General features: G+C 30.9%; 1 pseudogene; it reads left to right on the forward strand.

The window, feature by feature from the left end:
• Positions 1–5,959: 5,959 nt before the first annotated feature.
• Positions 5,960–7,005, forward strand: LOC143242845 (uroporphyrinogen decarboxylase pseudogene; annotated as a pseudogene).

A 7,005-nucleotide genomic window follows, 5' to 3' on the forward strand; every position in this document is an offset into this window, starting at 1 on the left:
GTTAAGCTATGTTTTTAATATGATAAGATGATAAGAGTTAAGCTATGTTTTTAATATGATAAAATGATAAGAGTTAAGCTATGTTTTAATATGATAAGATGATAAGAGTTAAGCTATGTTTTAAGATGATAAGAGTTAAGCTATGTTTTTAAGATAATAAGAGTTAAGCTATGTTTTAAGATGATAAGATGATAAGAGTTAAGCTATGTTTTTAATATGATAAGATGATAAGAGTTAAGCTATGTTTTAATATGATAAAATGATAAGAGTTAAGCTATGTTTTTAATATGATAAGATGATAAGAGTTGAGCTATGTTTTAAGATGATAAGATGATAAGAGTTAAGCTATGTTTTTAATATGATAAGATGATAAGAGTTAAGCTATGTTTTTAATATGATAAAATGATAAGAGTTAAGCTATGTTTTTAATATGATAAGATGATAAGAGTTGAGCTATGTTTTAAGATGATAAGATGATAAGAGTTAAGCTATGTTTTTAAGATGATAAGAGTTAAGCTATGTTTTAAGATAATAAGAGTTAAGCTATGTTTTTAAGATGATAAGATGATAAGAGTTAAGCTATGTTTTAATATGATAAGATGATAAGAGTTAAGCTATGTTTTTAAAATGATAAGATGATAAGAGTTAAGCTATGTTTTTAAGATAAGATCATAAGAGTTAAGCTATGTTTTTAAGATGATAAGATGATAAGAGTTAAGCTATGTTTTAAAAAATGATAAGAGTTAAGCTATGTTTTAAGATGATAAGAGTTAAGCTATGTTTTTAAGATAATAAGAGTTAAGCTATGTTTTTAAGATGATAAGAGTTAAGCTATGTTTTTAAAATGATAAGATGATAAGAGTTAAGCTATGTTTTTAAAATGATAAGATGATAAGAGTTAAGCTATGTTTTAAAGATGATAAGATGATAAGAGTTAAGCTATGTTTTTAAGATGATAAGAGTTAAGCTATGTTTTTAAGATGATAAGATGACAAGAGTTAAGCTATGTTTTTAATATGATAAAATGATAAGAGTTAAGCTATGTTTTTAATATGATAAGATGATAAGAGTTAAGCTATGTTTTAATATGATAAGATGATAAGAGTTAAGCTATGTTTTTAATATGATAAGATGATAAGAGTTAAGCTATGTTTTTAATATGATAAAATGACAAGAGTTAAGCTATGTTTTTAATATGATAAGATGATAAGAGTTAAGCTATGTTTTTAATATGATAAGATGATAAGAGTTAAGCTATGTTTTTAATATGATAAAATGACAAGAGTTAAGCTATGTTTTTAATATGATAAGATGATAAGAGTTAAGCTATGTTTTTAAGATGATAATATGATAAGAGTTAAGCTATGTTTTAATATGATAAGATGATAAGAGTTAAGCTATGTTTTAAGATGATAAGAGTTAAGCTATGTTTTTAAGATGATAAGATGATAAGAGTTAAGCTATGTTTTTAATATGATAAGATGATAAGAGTTAATCTATGTTTTTAAAATGATAAGATGATAAGAGTTAAGCTATGTTTTAAGATGATAAGAGTTAAGGTACGTTTTTAAGATGATAAGAGTTAAGCTATGTTTTTAAGATGATAAGATGATAAGAGTTAAGCTATGTTTTAATATGATAAGATGATAAGAGTTAAGCTATGTTTTTAAAATGGTAAGATGATAAGAGTTAAGCTATGTTTTTAATATGATAAGAGTTAAGCTACGTTTTTAAAATGATAAGAGTTAAGCTACGTTTTTAAGATGATAAGAGTTAAGCTATGTTTTTAAGATGATAAGAGCTAAGCTATGTTTTTAAGATGATAAGAGTTAAGCTATGTTTTAAGATGATAAGAGTTAAGCTATGTTTTAATAGCTGAGCCCACCGAGGGGAATCGAACCCTGATTTAGCGTTGTAAGTCACATAACGTATTATGTGTTGTTCAAGATATTTTGTTTTCGTATTGGTATGATTGATTTTTTTTTGCAGAAAGTGTAATTATTTTATTTGATTTTCAAAACGACTGTCATCCATTTGCGCTGACGCCTTATAACTTTTAAGTTATTGTCAAGTTAAATGTATTAAATAACTTTTTACTTACTTTCATCAGGCTAAACGAATTTGTACCCGTTGTGGGCAGACAAACCACAGTTAACCCATTATGTAGCTTTGTACTTAATTCTAAACGAACGAATCTGTAAAGTTACAAAAGAACCTAAACTTTCCTAGGGTTTGCTCATTTTCGCCTTTATTAATTGGAAAAAATTAATCACAAGTTGTAATTCTAAATTATAATCTACTTTATTAGGAAAAAAATATGCATATTCTAAAATAATTATGTGATTATGTTATGTGCTGTTTGTTTTATCTTATTTTGAAGGACACGTCCCTTCTGATATGAATGTTTATATTGAGTTTGTACTTGATGTGTGGGTTAGTTATTTTGATAGCAACCTCGGGACGTTTGATAACTCTGATCTTTATTCACCTACTATGTTAGGCCAGTTTTTAAAAAAATGCATGTTTAACATTCCTGCCTTCATCTTTTTAAGCAGCCTTTATTTATTTTTACCTTTGTTTTTTGTTTTTTTCATTCAAAGAAACAAATACTTCTGAATAAAAATGGTAAACAAAGTTGATTTGTTTTACCTTTTTTTTATTGTAAATTCTGTCTCATTCCACTGGAGAAATTGAACAGATTATTTCTTTAAATATAAATCCTTTCAAAACAAGCAACAATCATGAAAATAAAAATATGCCAACTTTCTTTGAAAGAAGGTATTTAAATGCAAGTAACTCTGGTATATGAATAACTTTTCTACTGATTTCTGTATTGTACAGCTCATATTTTATAATGAGCTTAAATTTCAATGCATAAGGAAGATGATTAATTATTGCAGTTTACCCTTCATTTATTAAAATGTTCGTTCAGAACATATTGTTTCATTACTTGTTTCCTAGTTCTACATTCAGATAACTATAGAGATTTGTGGTTCTCTGTTTTGTACAGTTGTTTCCATAATCTTGTGTAAACTATTATTCTTCTCTCTTCCGACATTTTTCTAAAGCTGTTTTCATTTTGAAGCTTGACAGTTCTCTCCTCAGAAACAACTGATTGGTTCAATAGTTTTCTGATTCATTGTGATTTATTTAACAATTGATTATGGACCCTACTAAGAACAATGCTAGTTTAGATTTATTATACCTTCTAATAAGTGAGTGATTGATCCAGTAGAGGTTGGAGAACATCTGGATGCAAGTGGTTGTTGCTCTATTAGGTTCAACATTTTGTAACATATGAAGATAAGAAATAATAATATTTTGGTTACAAATGAAAAAAAAACAAATTTTTGAAGAGATGATGCAAGAATTGTGTGCTTTGAATTGGGCAGTTGAGTTGAAGATAGTGGTTAGTTGAATGTTCAAGATAGGCATGTTTCCTATAGACAAAACAAGTGGCTACCAGAAAAAAACACACACCATTATAAATATAAAAAACTTAAATTCACTTGAGTCTTGGAGAAACTTGGAGGTTTATAGAAGGTCAGTGTAGTTGGTTGGATGAGAGATTATGGAAAGGTATGAAACAATGTTGACTGAAAACATTAAAGTAAATTGTGAGAATTTATTCAAATATATTAAGGGCTAGCAAAACATTAGTATTGAAGTATGGCCTTTGAAAGGTGTTACAACTGCAATAGTTTTATTGTCTTAAAATGTTCTACAGTGATATGTGTACACTTGATGTCCATCTTTACAGAGTTGTCACAAAATGTTGTACGTGCTCTTACATAAGTGAACCATTTAATTAAAATTGGGTCACATTTTTTTATGCTTAAAATGTTGATAACCGCTGACTATAGATTTCTCTAAATCAAACACAACATGAGATCTTATTCTAGAACCCATTATAAACACACCACTTGTATACAAGTTAACAGACAACATGATGTGTCATTAGTGGATAATATTTGTGTGAACACTTGATATTGTTCTTTTCAATACTTGTTTTATTATATGGCAACAAAAGGTTGTGTAAAATGACCCAGACATATATCTGTTTGGTAAATTTATTGTAAGTTTGATCAAAGTAAGACTTTAACTTTTGTTTCCGAGTTGTAAAAAGTCTTCATATGATAGCAAAACATGAATTTTGTTTATTGTCCCTGGATAGTAGAATTATGTAAAACCTGTTATTAAAACCAATGCAACTATTGGATAGTGTTATTGTATAGCTATCTTATTAAATTCTACTTCTTCAATTTTACTAATCAAATTTAAACAATATTCCTCAACCTGAACAGTTGCTAGATAGAAGCTAGATAGAACAACATAACATTAATTCTGAGCTATTTAAGATAAAAAACCTTTGAATAAGTAAAAAGCTTGTCTCGATGTTACCTACTCCAGGGCTTTGAAAGTAAGTTGAGGATTGGATATGTGAACCATTCATAACTTTGTTCTTGTTGTCAGCTAATGTTACTTTTCTTTATAATAGGAAGTGATAAAAACTGCCTTACTAATTATAGACCCATTAGTCTTACATCAGTTGTGGGAAAGTTTTGGAAGTCTATTGAAAGAATTTTTGTAAAGTCACTTGAACTTTAGACTTTTAAGAATAGTCAAGATGGTTTCACTTGGGCAAAATCTTACCTTACTGAGATTTGACATTATTTGAAGAGGGTACAACATGTAGGGAAGGGTATAGATATGAATGCGGTGTATCTTGATTTATAGAAAGCATTTAATTAGGTAGTGCATAAAAACTTTGTTAAACAAGTAATATCTGTAGCTGTGTAGAATATGTTGGCTTATTGGGTAGAACATTGGAAGAAAGCAGAGTTATTATTACTTTTCATACTAACAGCACATGCATACTAACTTTTGTTACCCTCAGAGTAACAGTAAGTGCACACTGTAACTGATTGCTACCCAGTGTTATAAATAAATAGTTTGGTGGCCTATGGAGAGTCACATTTTCCCAAACCATGAGAGAAACCAAATGACTTGTCTCTATAAAACGAGACTCCAAATATGAAGAAAGAACTTGGTTATGTTTTTGATGCTATTACCTTAACCTGTTGTAGGTGTTTGAATCTAATGCTGACTTCCTTGGTCCACAACTCTTTGAGATATTTGCTCTTCTATATATTAATAGTATAAGAGAGAGTGTAAAATCCAGACTACATTGTGTCTGTTGACTACCCCGTTAGTCAGGTTGAAGCTGGTGTCCAGATGTTGTAGGTGTTTGAATCTAATGCTGACTTTCTTGGTCCACAACTCTTTGAGATATTTGCTCTTCTATATATTAATAGTATAAGAGAGAGTGTAAAATCCAGACTACATTGTGTCTGTTGACTACCTCGTTAGTCAGGTTGAAGCTGGTGTCCAGATGTTGTAGGTGTTTGAATCTAATGCTGACTTTCTTGGTCCACAACTCTTTGAGATATTTGCTCTTCTATATATTAATAGTATAAGAGAGAGTGTAAAATCCAGACTACATTGTGTCTGTTGACTACCTCGTTAGTCAGGTTGAAGCTGGTGCCCAGACGTTGTAGGTGTTTGAATCTAATGCTGACTTTCTTGGTCCACAACTCTGAGAAATTTGCTCTTCTATATATTAATAGCATGAGAGAAAGTGTAAAGTCCAGACTACATTGTGAAGGACTTGATCAAGTTCCTATAACTATATGAAACCAATAGAAATAGTCAGTTTAAAGCTGAGATTTTTGTAAGTTAAACTTTATTCACAGTTGTAATGTACTTATTACCTGTTCTGTAGTAGTATCTTTACACATTACAGATCTGTGGACTCAGCAGATAGCCCTTTGTGGCTTTGCTATATGAAACACACACATTATGGCCATTTCCTTCAATGCTATACATTCATTACAAGTATTTATTGTTTTGTTTTTCTTCACATATAATCATGAAATTTTAAACATTGCATGATATTTTTGAAAAGATGGCCCAGAACTTCTCTTCCCTCCTGAATGATACCATATTGCGGGTAGCTCGTGGTCAGAGGACGGAGTTCACTCCAGTTTGGGTAATGAGACAAGCAGGACGGTACTTGCCAGAATTTCGTGAAATAAGAAAATATTTCAGTTTTTTTTTTAACTTTGCATGACTCCTGAACTTGCTTGCCAGGTCACATTACAACCAATAAATCGTTTTAACCAAGATGCAGCCATAATATTCTCTGATATTTTAGTCATACCACAAGCACTAGGCATGGCAGTCGATATGCTTCCTGGTGTAGGCCCACATTTCCCCAAACCATGAGAGAAACCAGATGACTTGTCTCTATTACAAGAAACTCCAAATATGAAGAAAGAACTTGGTTATGTTTTTGATGCTATTACCTTAACCAGGCATTGGCTTGAGGGTAGAGTTCCCCTTCTGGGATTTTGTGGAGCTCCTTGGACACTTATGGGATACATGATTGAAGGTGGGGGAACAAAAACCATGTCTAAAGCCAAACGTAGGCTGTATGAGTGGCAAGTGTGGACTGTGATACAACTATGAATTACGAAAACTTTATTTGATGACTGGTGAAAAAGCTAATTTTGTCCAACAGCTGAACATTACTGCAAAGAAAACAAACAACTTGGACTTTAAAGCTTTGTTTTTATTAGGTAATGCACCAAGCCGTCTAACGGGACATTGTGACTTTTACTAAAATCTCAAAATTCACTTTTTTCCATTCAATAGAACATGTCCACTGCAACCAACGGATCAAGGTGTCATAGCGACGTTTAAAGCTTATTATTTTAAGCGAACATTTTCTCAAGCAAGAAAGGCTACAACTAGAGAAGCTGCACTATCTATGACTGAATTGTGGAAACATTACAACATCAGAAGTGCTGTCGAAAACATCAACGAAGCATGGTTCCAAGTTAGCAAGAGTGACACGAGAGCGACGTGGAAGCACGTTTTGCCTGATGGCGCAAGTCATTCCTTCGGCTTTGAGTCCGAAATTAGAGATATTTCCGAAGACGTCAT

Source organism: Tachypleus tridentatus, unplaced genomic scaffold (assembly GCF_004210375.1).
Source record: "Tachypleus tridentatus isolate NWPU-2018 unplaced genomic scaffold, ASM421037v1 Hic_cluster_2, whole genome shotgun sequence".
Lineage (NCBI taxonomy): Eukaryota > Metazoa > Arthropoda > Merostomata > Xiphosura > Limulidae > Tachypleus > Tachypleus tridentatus.